Source organism: Pogoniulus pusillus, chromosome 5, assembly GCF_015220805.1.
Source record: "Pogoniulus pusillus isolate bPogPus1 chromosome 5, bPogPus1.pri, whole genome shotgun sequence".
NCBI lineage: Eukaryota > Metazoa > Chordata > Aves > Piciformes > Lybiidae > Pogoniulus > Pogoniulus pusillus.
Window position 1 is genome coordinate 39448352 of NC_087268.1, and position 13133 is coordinate 39461484.

General features: G+C 44.3%; 1 long non-coding RNA gene across 1 annotated transcript; it reads right to left on the minus strand.

Moving 5' to 3' along the window:
• Window positions 1–5984: 5984 nt before the first annotated feature.
• On the minus strand, window positions 5985–10539 carry LOC135175717 (uncharacterized). Its single transcript, XR_010302455.1, has 3 exons — window positions 9935–10539; window positions 9171–9331; window positions 5985–6386 (listed from the first exon to the last, which is right to left on the minus strand). It is a non-coding gene; the product is annotated as an uncharacterized LOC135175717 (long non-coding RNA).
• Window positions 10540–13133: the final 2594 nt, after the last annotated feature.

Sequence of the window (13133 nt, forward strand, 5' to 3'; positions counted from 1 at the left end):
AGAAGTATTTTTTCCATACAATTTTCTTCTGTCAACAGTCTTTCCTGATTTTGTGAGAAGGGGAAGTTTTATTCAGCTGTGTGGTAAAGTTGAGCTGAGTAAGACAGTGTAGTGTTACAGACTTATCTTTAATGCAACAGAAGGTTGTCAACAAGCCTTTTCAGTGACATCTCCACATGAGCACAGCAAGCAGATGATGTGAGGATTACCAGGCTGCTGGACAGGTCAGCTGGCATCTTAAAAATCTCTCCTATAAAGGACCAAATCTGCAGCCAGAAGCTGTTTACTGGCTGAAAGGGGGAGGGATATGGAATTATTTAAAATGCAGAGACCCTTGGGTGTGTTTGTGTGCCTGCCACAGGCCATTGTCTTTACGGCTCACTCTGTAATAGAGCCTTAAAGAGCTCTCTCTCTCTGTAAAGAGAGAGCCTTAGAGAGCTCTCTCTCTGTAATAGAGAGCTGAACCCTGGCTAACTCCTGTTTTCAAGTAAAATTTAGTAGTGAAGTGCCAACATGAGAAAAAAAATGTATATAGATATTGTATGATAGTTAGTAAAAGGTAAATAGAACAGAGCCAATTTTTCCTGAAGTGGAACCTATTTGTACCAGATGTCAGTTATACTCCAAGTCATATACATTTTTTTCCTCCTAATCTCAGTTTTATTATGTGTGTTTTGTTTGTTTGTTGTTATTTGGTTGGTTTACTTTGGTTTTAAATCCCGTTGTTGCCAGTCCAGATCCCTGTTGTACTTTGCAGGATACTTTGGATATTTCTGAATGAAGGTTCAGTCACTTCCATATCAAGTAAATTTAACTTCTGCAAGTGTGCTATGCTGGAGATGTCTCTTCCACAAACTATCCATCAGATCTGCTTCCTGCATCTGTCCAGCCTGTAGACAGACAATGTTGTGGTTCCTAAAAATCTTATCAGACTCCATGCAGAAGGGCACAGCAAACATGGGATCAGTACAAGGCATCCACCTAGGTACTGCTTTAGGAGTGCATGAGTGGAATGCAGGGAAGGCTGTTGTTATTGTACTTGTAGGCAGTGATACTTTTGCCCAGGGCAGTTCAGTGTGAACCATCAAACCTTCATAATCTAAACAGGGTCACCTGCAATAGTGTGAAAGAAAAGAAGGACCTTTGGCAGCTTTCAGCACAGCCCCAAAAGAGCAGTTGTGGCCAAATAACTGAGGAATTGGCACTGAGAAATTGGAGGGGAAAACATCTGGGCGGGGGGGGGGGGAAAGCTGGTGAGATTTGCTGATCTATTTTGGTGAGATTTGCTGATCTGTTTCCCCACACAGTTCCCTGTGAGGCAGCAGTTAAGGAGAGTCCGATATTTATCTTGTGATGGTTTGGGTGTTACCTGCTCTCCCCGCCCCCTTAAGAAAATCACCCAGACTAGACTCAGCTAATCTGGAAATTAAAGAATGCAGCTTTATATTTACAGCTTGGCATGATATACAAGCAGGTATTTACAATCTATACAGCTATATACAGAAATAGACAAGTTAAAAAGGAATACGAAAACACAACAGCCCTCCCAGAAACCAGAGTCCCCAGCAGGGGCTCCCAACCGTCCTTCCACTTCCCTTCCACCCCTCTACCTTATCCCAGACTTTGCCTTACTTTCAAGGTGAGTTTAGTACTCCTGCATCTCAGCCATAAACAGAGACTCTTATCATAGAATCAACCAGGTTGGAAGAGACCTCCAAGATCATCCAGTCCAACCTAGCACCCAGCCCTGTCCAGTCGACTAGACCATGGCACTAAGTGCCCCATCCCGTCCTCCTCAGATGAACAATGGGATGTAACTATGTTATACTCCTGTCCTTAAGCATAGACTGTTACTGCTGGCAGCAGAACTCCCTCAGTAGATGTCACCTGGACACAGGCAGTCTTGTGTGACTGTGAACTGGTACCAGAACTTAGCATAGCTACATGTGTGCTTGAGCTAAAGCAACTTTTCATGCTAGTCTGTGTTACATTTTCTCACACAGCAGAGAAAACAATAGCTGCTGTTGTCAAAGTGCAGGTACCTCAACCAGCAGGTCATGGATTGACTTCTGCCCATACGGAGAAGATCACTATTGACAGTGTCTTCACCATATCTAACTGAAGCATGGACATGCAGTTAAAAAACAGCTTCTTGCACTGATTCCTTTGGGCTCAAGTGGGTCTCTGAGCAAATGCATAGACGTTTGCATGCCATGCTCTATCTTGATTAGGATTTTAAAGACTCGATTTTCCTTTCCCCTCTTTAGAACTTTGGTGTTTGTTTCCTTGGACTGGAAAGGCAAAAATGCCAGGTAGTCCCCTCACTGATTTGTCTGTATTCAGTACCACATGCTACAGCAGAATTGGATCAGGCTGGAAGCTCTATGAAGAGCTTTGCATGGACAAGGTGGATGCAAATTTAGTGTCAGTCCCAGATCCTGAATTGAAGCATCTGCTGACTGTCACCTGCATTTACGATGCCCAACAGATACACACAGCCCCTGCGTCTCAGCAGCCTCAGTTACCATTACAGGAGTATATTGCCAATGTGCTTTGCCTTTAACCTTTGGTTTCATGACTGATGTGGTGAAAAGTAGTGGTTGTCACAATGATTTTAATGACATGCATTTTCTGCCTTCAAGCAGATCAGGATCATCAGTCACTTCACAGAGATCGCCCAGGGCTGTCACATGTTCTCTAGAAACTCAGGCAGCTTTTACATCAGCCAAGGACCAAAAATCTTCCTACCTTAGAGCCACAGCCATGGAGAGTGATCGACAGCTTAAATGCAAGTAGAGGGATGCTTGCAGATGCATAAATGTGCCAGCTATCAACCTGCTTTATCTCATATCTTCTTTACGAGGAAAAGAAAGTTGTGCTTCAATTAAAGCAATTTACAGATTCTTTCAGGTGGACTCACATCAATGTGTGAAAATGACATCCTGCTACTTTTAGGACCTCCTTAATTGCCCAGTGACTTGAGAGAAAGGATGGTACAATTTCTACCAAAGCTCTTCAGTTGAAATCACAGAATTCCACAGAATTCCTTAGATTGGAAAAGACCTTCAAGTCCTTGACTAAACCAAAGCCCTCAGCACAACATCTAATCACTATGGTTGGAAAGGACCACCAGGATCAGCCAGTCCAATCTTCATCCCAGCATCCTTAATCACTAGACCATAGCCTCAAGCACAATATCCACTCTTTTCTTAAACACTTTCAGGGATGGCAACTCTGCCACCTCCCTGGGCAGCCTGTTCAGTGCCCGACCACCCACTCAGTAAAAAACTTCCTCCCAACATCCAACCTAAACCTCCCCTGATTCAACTTGAGGCCATTTCCTCTTGTTCTATCATTAATAATTCAGGAGAAGAGACCAGCTCCAGCCTCAGTGCAACCTCCTTTTAGGTAGTTGTAGAGGGCAATAAGGTCCCCTCTCAGACTCCTCTTCTCCAGACCAAACAACCCCAGTTCCCTCAGCCACTCCTCGTAGGTCATTTGCCAGACCTCTCACCAGCCTCATCACCCTTCTCTGCACCCGCTGCAGTTTAAGTAGAAGATCTTGGCTAACCTGGCTTGTTTCAATCAAACAAGTTTGGGGTGCTCTGATGAATATTTCAACCTGCAGATCTAACAGGAATATAGTGTCTGATCACACCTTTGGGAGTGAAGCTCCCTAGCCTGGTCTCACACCACAGCCAAAACTGGAAGGTGACCCAAATTTCAGACTCCAGGTAAAGCAACATTGGTTTTACCATCTTCACAAACAGTTCAATATCCTCAAAGAGAGACTATTTACCAATATACCTGTTAGACAGAAAAACTGCATCAGCAGACCTGTTCTCCCTGTGCTCATAATCCAAGTGACTAAAAAGGAAACATGGATAACAAAATACCCCACACAGAACAAGTCCACAGTCCAGCTATGCTTGACAAAAATACTGTTGACAAGGAGGTGTAATTTATTGTTTAGTATAACTGAAATACATCTTTTAACTGCTGTTGTCTGACACTCACCGCACATGAGTAGCTGTGCTGCTGAAGGTGTAGTGATTCCACTGGAGACACAGAAGGGATGAACATAGAATCACAGAATCATAGAATCAACCAGGTTGGAAGAGACCTCCAAGATCATCCAGTCCAACCTAGCACCCAGCCCTAGCCAGTCAACTACACCATAGCACTAAATGCCTCATCCAGGCTTTGCCTGAACACCTCCAGGGACAGCGCCTCCACCACCTCCCTGGGCAGCCCATTCCAATGCCAATCACTCTCTCTGGCAAGAACTTCCTCCTAACATCCAGCCTAGACCTCCCCTGGCACAACCTGAGACTGTGTCTCCTTGTTTTATTGCTGGTTGCCTGGGAGAAGAGGCCAACCCCCACCTGGCTACAGCCTCCCTTCAGGTAGTTGTAGACAGCAGTGAGGTCACCCCTGAGCCTTCTCTTCTCCAGGCTAAACACCCCCAGCTCCCTCAGCCTCTCCTCATAGGGTTTGTGTTCCAGGCCCCTCCCCAGCTTTGTCACCCTTCTCTGGACACGTTCCAGCACCTCAACATCTCTCTTGAATTGAGGGGCCCAGAACTGGACACAGTACTCACGGTGAGGCCTGACCCTAAGACATGAAAAGCTGTCAAATTTTGGAGTATGTTTCTATCATGCAGGAATTCCCTACAAATATATCACAACAATATTTGCTATTTGTACTTGTAGTTTCGCTTTCCTAATTTCAATCCATTCAAACAATTCCATCTCAGACCTTGTTGTTGTCTTTTTTTTCCTTTTCCTTTTGAAAACCCACTGCCATATGGAGGAAACATTAAAATTATTGGATCCAAAGTAAAAACAAAAGCAGCTTAGTGTTAGTGCAAGAGGCTTAAAGCGAGACAATTAAACCTAAGTTAAACAGAAAGTAAAAATCACAAATCATTTTGGCCAGTAGATCTGTAACACATCCTGCACAACAAGCCATTATCATCCATAGTGGAAGCATGAAGTCTTAAAAAAAGAAAGGAAAGATAAAGGTCATCATCTTCAGAAACACTGAAATAAACTGTCAAAGAGAAATCTGTGTGCCAAGCATAGAAGGAAAATTTCAGGCGTGTTTTTGTGAAGGCTGCCTTCCGGAGTCTCGCCAGCGGAAGGCTCACTGCTACTCAACCTAGAGATTTCCTTCAACTACCATTTCGTGAAGAAGGTCATGTGGAGTTTTCAGTATGGACAGGGCCCAGGATAATCCTTCTGCAGCCTAGCTTTTCTCTTCTGTTTGTTATTTTAATGCTGTAATTTATACTGAGTGATGCTGTGAGTGGTGGCTATTGTGACAGCCCCAGATAACAACGGTTGGCCTGATTAACCGTTGTGGCTTTGGGATATTTAGGAGTAGCCTTGAGTTGCTCAGTTTTTAAAAGAATAATTGAAAGTGAGACTGCCATACTTAGTGGTCATATTATGAATTCAATTTCTTCTGTGTGTGAAGATCTGTTGAGGTGCTGGAACGTGCCCAGAGAAGGGCGACGAAGATAGTGAAAGGCCTGGAACACAAACCCTATGAGGAGAGGCTGAGGGAGCTGGGGGTGTTTAGCCTGGAGAAGAGGAGGCTCAGGGGTGACCTCGTTGCTGTCTACAACTACCTGAAGGGAGGTTGTAGTCAGGTGGGGTTGGTCTCTTCTGCCAGACAACCAGCAACAGAACAAGGGGACACAGTCTCAAGTTGTGCCAGGGGAAGTCTAGGCTGGATGTTAGGAGGAAGTTCATCCCAGAGAGAGTGATTGGCATTGGAATGGGCTGCCCAGAGAGGTGGCATAGTCGCTGTCCCAAAAGGAGTTCAAGAAAAGCCTGGCTGAGGCACTTAGTGCCATGGTCTAGTTGACTGGACAGGGATGGGTGCTAGGTTGGAGTGGCTGATCTTAGAGGTCTTTTCCAACCTGGTTGATTCTATGATCTTAAAAGTGTTCATCTACAGGAATAAACCTGCCCCCCCAAAAAAACTCCAATGAGTAACTGGATTACACCATTCCATGATTCTTTACTACAGATTTCCATGCTGCTTTGCAAAGACTGCTGAGTTAAATTTGGCAAGCAGCTCTGGGTGTTGTGTGTCAGCAAGCATCAACTAACAGGGACCGTAAAACCACCCGAATTCCTCCGCCTCTCCCACCTCTCCCCTCTCCCCCGCAATGTGTATTCAGGACAGGCAGTGAAATGATGGGAAAAAGAAGCAACCCACGTTATAATGAAAGGGGTGGGGTTACAATTATTGATCTCCAGTTAACTTTATTCAATCTCTTTTACCTCTGCTGTGGATGTTCCACTGCTGGCAAGTTGGCAACCACATGCTTCTTCGTGTGCCTCCACTCACTGCTGTGCAGCTACTGCCTTGAAGTTCTGTAAACAAATCAAAGGAATAAACATGTGTTTGCACCTACATGAATTAATGTGAAGGACAGAAACATGCCCACATCAAACCAGGCCCTCTGGTGAACACCTAACAGGTGTTCAGGACCTGCTAGTCTTGGCTGCTTTGCAAGTATTAGCTCACCCTCTGAATCACAGAATGAATTACATTCCACTGGGCCACACTGCTTAAAGCTCCATCCAGTTGGGCCTTGAACACTTAAAGGGAGGGAGCACCCACAACTCCTCTGGGCAACCTGTTGCAGTGTCTCACCACCCACAGAGTGAAGGATTTCTTCCTTATGGCCAATCTAAATATAGCCTTTTTCTGCTTAAAGCCATTTCCCTACTCCATCCCACTGCATCACTGACATAGTTCTCCCATGCACTTCTTATGGTGTGACTTGCTCCAGCTTAGATGTACTTCTATATATCATATGGGAACTAGTAATACTGCAGCTTTCTCTATATTTGCTCAGGCACTGAGCTTCAAAGTTGATTAACAGTGCAAGAGCAAGTATTTATCTTTGCTGTCATCTGTTTGTGGCCCGAAGACTCTTAATATTTTCATGCAATTTGTTTCCTCTTTATCCCTTTTTGGCAGCGTTGTCAAAGAGGACTGCAAGGCTACAGTTTTCCCTTCCTGGCCCTGCACGAAGATAGGTATCAGACTGCCTCTGTCTGCAGATGTTCCTCCTGAATCTGTTGTGCACTGGGACCCCTCTAAGAGCATGAAGAAGTGCATTTTTGCACTGAATTTTGTGGGAGATGGCTTGCTCAGGCTATTCTACTAGCAGTCCTTTGAAGTACCAGGGGTGAGTGGGGCAGAAGATGGTGTCTTGTCCAACAAAACACCGAGTTTGCATATTCATAGAATCAACCAGGTTGGAAGAGACCTCCAAAATCATCCAGTCCAACCTAGCACCCAGCCCTATCCAATCAACCAGACCATGGCACTAAGTGCCTCAGACAGGCTTTGCTTGAACACCCCCAGGGACGATGACTCCACCACCTCCCTGGGCAGCCCATTCCAATGGCAAATCACTCTCTCTGGGAAGAACTTTCTCCTAAAACCCAGCCTAGACCTCCCCCAGCACAACTTGAGACTGTGTCCCCTTTTTCTGTTGCTGGTTGCCTGGCAGAAGACACCAACCCCCACCTGGCTACAGCCTCTCTTTCAGGTAGTTGTAGTTGGCAATGAGGTCACTCTCAAGCCTTCTTTTCTCCAGGCTGCACACCCCTAGCTCCCTCAGCCTCTCCTCACAGGGCTGTGATCCAGGCCTCTCACCAGCTTTGTTGCCCTTCTCTGGACATGTTCCAGTATCTCAACATCTCTCTTGAATTCTGTCTCATTCTGTGCAGCAATGGTCTTCACAAACCTCATTCAGTAAATATGTTTCCAAAGACAGAAAGACAGATTAACCTTATTAACCCTGGCCAAGAAAATCTGCAGGGATTTAGAGTCATGTTCCTGATCTGCCGAAATTTGTCTGCCTGTCTTGCTCCTTCCAGAAATTTGGTTCTGGATCAAAGATAGCTCCTCCAGCAAAACACTCTCCCTGGAACTGGTAGTAAACTAACAAAAAAGGCTCAGGTTTAAACCACAAGCATTTTCCTGGCACATGAATCAATTCTTTGACTGGGCTTTGTCCCCACGGGTCTGGATATTATGGAAGGAAGCTTCCTCTGTCCTCTGCATTTTTTGCCCAGAGTTACTACCGTCACCTTGCTTTCTGGGATTAACAGTAAATTTAAGGCCACCTGCTGCTTCCCTTTGCTGTGGGCTCCACCTGCCTCAGGGCTGCACTGAGCCGACATCACTTAGCAGGACAACGTGCATAATTGTGTGATTTAGCTCCATGGCTGTCACTATGGTCTGGCGACAGCAGGAAACGGGTGACAGAACAAAACATCCATTCCTTCTCAGCTGTCTGGCTAGCTTTGGTGCCATGGGCGTGCAGTTTCCAGGGGAAGAGTGGTTAGGACTCCTTGTGGGAACTTGCAGAAAAATGTTAAGAAACAAGTCTGACCTTCTGATTGCTCCATCTCATAACTCCTAAGTAGAGCTGGAGAAGAAATCTCACAGCTCTGCTGCCTTTTGTAGCTTTGGGCCCTGATGCGAGAGGGAACAGCCTCCCCATCAGCCCACCGAGTTACTCGGTAATATCACAGAGTGACTTATTTGTGGTGCATCCAGCAGGTGGGAGCAGTACATGGCCCATGTGTCTTCACCAACCTCCATGAATGACAAGTTCACTTGTCTTCAGCAGTGCTGAGGGCAAGCAGGGACTGGACTGTGTATATGTGTGTGCCAGCCCTGTTCACAGGTCACCACGTGCACTTTTTCCTTGCATAGTCACAGTTGAGTCAGTTTATTCTATGGTTTTACATACCTCAACTGAATAGGTAATTGTGAACAAAGACCACAGAATCATCATAGAACAGCTTAGGCTAAAGAGACCTTAGAGATCATTTAATCCAACCGCCCTGCCATGGGGACAGGGATGCCTCTCAACTAGACCAAGTTACTCAAAGCCTCTCCCAAGATGGCCTTGAACATCTCAAGGGAGGGGGCATCCACAAGCAATCTGACAATCCATTCCAGAGTCTCACCACCCTCATAGTAAATTTCTTCCCAAGATCCAATCTCACCCAATTCTCATTCAATTTAAATCCATTTCCCTTTGTCCTATCAGTGAACACTCTTGTAAAAAGTCCCTTTCAGGCCTTCCTGTAGGTTCTCTTCTGATCTCAGAAGGCAGTTTTAAGGCTTACCCAGAATCTTCTCTTCTCCAGGCTGAACAATCCCAGTTCCCTATAGTAGAGGTGTTCCAGCACTTGGATCATCTTCGTGGCTCTCCTCTGGACTTGTTCAAATAGATCTATGTCCCTCTTATGGTGGGGATACCAGAACTGGATACAGTATTCATGGAGAGCTTAGGAAAAATACCAGGAAGAATGTTTTCTGTATGTTAATAGTTTTCCCAAAATAGAGAAGAATTACATCTTGTCTTGATATGATCAATTAAAAACAAATGAACAAGCTAAATCAACAACCAAAAATTACCCCCAAGGCCCCACACAAGGCTAAGTAAATCTTGCATCAGCAGTGACAACACAATGGTTGTGCTGCTCAAGAACGAGGACTTGACACTGTTGGAAGTACGAAGACAGGAGGACAAGACTTTGGCCCTCAGTGCCCAGACTGGGTAATTTTTCAGGATGCCCTGTGGGGCCTCCTCTGAAGCATCTTTTTGGGTGATCTTAGAAAAATTGTTTGAAGGTATCAGAGGACCCTTTCTGGCTGCATGCCCATACTAGATAGACACAGGAGACATGTTTTTAGCATACTGACTGATAAGTTATCTGTATTTGTTATTGTTCTTCACCTTAATTTTTTTGGCTACTACTTCCAGAAACATTCAAATGAGCATAAAATGTAAAGATACAATGTGTAGGATAAGCCTCTCCTGTAGACTAACTCTGCTCCTCACTGTGTTAAGTTTACACGGTGTGACCAGCAGGTGATGCTAAAATACCTCTGAGGGAAGGAAGGCTCTGAACTGCATTTTCACTGGAGGTGTTTGGATCTTGTGAAGCATCAAGAACGCGCCATCAGCCACATGTGACTGGTCGGATTTGTAACCTTCTGGCACCTCTGATTTGCAAGCAGTCAAAGATTCATCTCATCAACTGTGAGTTCCAGACCTTTCAGGCAAAGAGAAAAAGCATGATGGTTGCTATACAAAAAACAGTTCCATTTTTTTTCAGCAGTCCCTGAAAATTTGTGCTTTAAGCTTAAGTGTTACAACTTATGTATGCACGTGTACCAAAGTCAGTAGATGAGATAACAGGAGAAATGTTTCAAGAGATTTGTGGAGGTACATAAATAAGTAGACCACTATTCACTGTCTGGCACAAGAAGAAACAGTGGGATACTGAGGATGGAAAAAAAAGTTACATTAGAGGTGAGTTGTAAGAAATGGTGCATCTTGGAGAAGACTAGAATGTCTTTGCACAAGTAGTTTTCTTCCCTTTTGGAAAATACTTGGTTGTGATGTGCTCTGGCAGGTGGAGATCAGAATTGTCCCCAGAAATGAAGCCATTATCCAGACTGGCGAGGCACAGAAAGCGGATGGCATGTAACTTCATGGCATAAAGTCTATCTCTTATATACCTGGAGCAGAAAAACGAAACCAAACACTGCAGTAACATTCAAATGAAAAACCCAATGAAACAAAACAACAGCAAAAATCACATTTAAGACACTGTTTTATTGGTCATCAAATACATTTACCATACTTCCAAGTTCGCATGTAACTTACTCCTTACCTGTGAAACTCAAGATATCCGTTGGTTGAGTAACGATTCACTGAGCAACCTCAGTTTTCACCCCTAACACAGCCAGGATTGGCTGCAGCAACCCCTCCCCAGCAAACCCACCCAACTTTGAGGAAATACCTGTCCACAATTTCACACTCTACTGACTAAAGTCAGATACATCAGAACCACTCCCTCTCAAGGGCTCTCAATCCTCCCCTACCTTGCTGAAGGACAGATGTACAGTCTCCTTGACAGACTAAAGTCCCCACTTAAAGAATTTTTCAGGCAACCTGGAGAAACTCCGTTTACCTTTCACCTCAGTATCCAAAAACCAGTCAAGCTCACCTGCTTTTTCTCACCATGCCACACAGGAGAGGCTTTCTCCTCCTTCCACAAATACTGACGGACCACAGTGTGATACTGTAACACTGAACATCTCAAGCAACAAAGGGACAGTTAGTGGCATTACAAGAACAAGAGAACATACCTACAGCTTTCACAAGGCCTGTCTACATCTTTGTGCTACATCTGCATCAGGGCTGTAGCCACACGCATTCTGGGCAGCTGAGTTTGCAAACAGGAAAGGATTCTGCTAGACGATTTGCAGGAGCTAGGTAAGGTAATCACTGGTCTTGGCACTCGTGGGCATGACAGAGTTTTACCAGCATGAAATGCTTTCAAGCAACCCTAAGCGAGCTGCAAAATGGGAGAAAGGCAAACAGGAGATTGCACTAATGACCTCAGCCTTCCCATGCATCCCACACTGCCTTCTACCTGACACTGGCACAAAGCCTATGAAAATATTGCCTGTGACTATCTCACAGTCAGCTCATATTTGTGATACGGTTGCACAACTCCAGCAAAGCAGCCAACGTCACAAGTGATCTATGGCACTCTTATGGCTGCTCAAACAAGCTACCAGGCTAAAGATGAGAGATGGCCTATTGTAAAAGTGCTTTTTAATTTCTTCCTCCTTAGGGAAAGAAAAACAAACCACTAACTTATGGATTGTATTTTCAGAACGCTGTCTGTTCTGAGGATCACTTTCAGACTAAATTTGGCAGTTAGTTCCTTTTTTTCAGACTCTGAGGAACCACTGCTTACCAGCTACAAAAAACTAACTCTGGTCTGAAGTGTTACATTTTATCTGAATTTGCTCTGTCTTTATGCAACTAAGCGATTTGTTCCTTAATCTCCCTATTACCTTACATTTTCTCAGCTATCTGTGCAGTAAGAGCATTTTCTGGTAGTACAGAAAGATTTTGGAAGTGGCTAGTATTTAGAAAGTTTAGATGAAACCTCAAGCCTCCCAAGAAATCTGAAGAACAAGTATGGTACACAAAACTTTTACATGTTTTAAGACGTACCAGAAGCCTGAATGCTAGAAAAGCCTCTACAGTTATCTGAAGCAATAACAGGTTTCAAGGGAGAGCATTTCAGAATAGCTCCTTGTAAAACCTGTGATGTATTTCTGGATTGTCCCCAGCACTGCACACTGAAATCTAACAGTTTCAAACTCCAAAACAACTACCATGATTACAAGGTAAGGCTGCTTGAAAAATCTGCATATGCTGTAGGTTTAGATTCCAGATGATAGCGACACACTTTATAAACAGCCTTTAAAGGTGAAAATCAGGTACCTGAGAAGCTGCAATGACTTGTCAGCTTGCCTGTAGAAAAAAGCCCCAACTAAGACAGGGAAATACACCCATCAGTTCCAAGCCCATGTACACAGCACAGTGCCTACATTTCACATCTGCTAATCTCATTTTTAAACAGTAGTTATGAATATGCCACAGAAGTCTGTTTCCACATCACTACTGAAATTCCTGAGCACCTACTACATTCCTGTTTCAATAACAGACAGATGAATGTAATAACTCCTGACAATTTTGGGCAGTGGCCACGCATACAGTAGGTGGTCACAAATCCCAGGGATATTGAGAAATTTACATCAAGTGTCACACTATAGCTCAGTGCATTGGTAAGGAACACTTACCACACACTGCCTTTTCCTGTTTTGAACATAACCCATGCTCAAAGATACAGTAAGATTTATCTGAACAGAAGATTTCATCTGCAATCAGTATTTCCTAGCAACTGCATGTGGGGAGTGGCACAAGAACAAACCTGTCCAGAACATCTAAGCAGAGCTGTGGTTGGGGGCAGGTGGAGCATGAAAGCGGTGTGGTTCATCTGGGTGGGGTTGTTGGGCACAGTAATTGAGGAAATGTCATCTGAAGCCCTTTTACACATCAACTTTTAGGAAGTTAATAACAACAAGTTGCCTTAAGCAAAGATACATTGAGTTCAATATTCAAGCATCATCAAGTTAAGGACTTTTAGAAAGTAAACTGTCAAGAAAATAAAACCCCAACTTTGTGAATGGTAACTGGTACAAGGAGTTTTAATTCA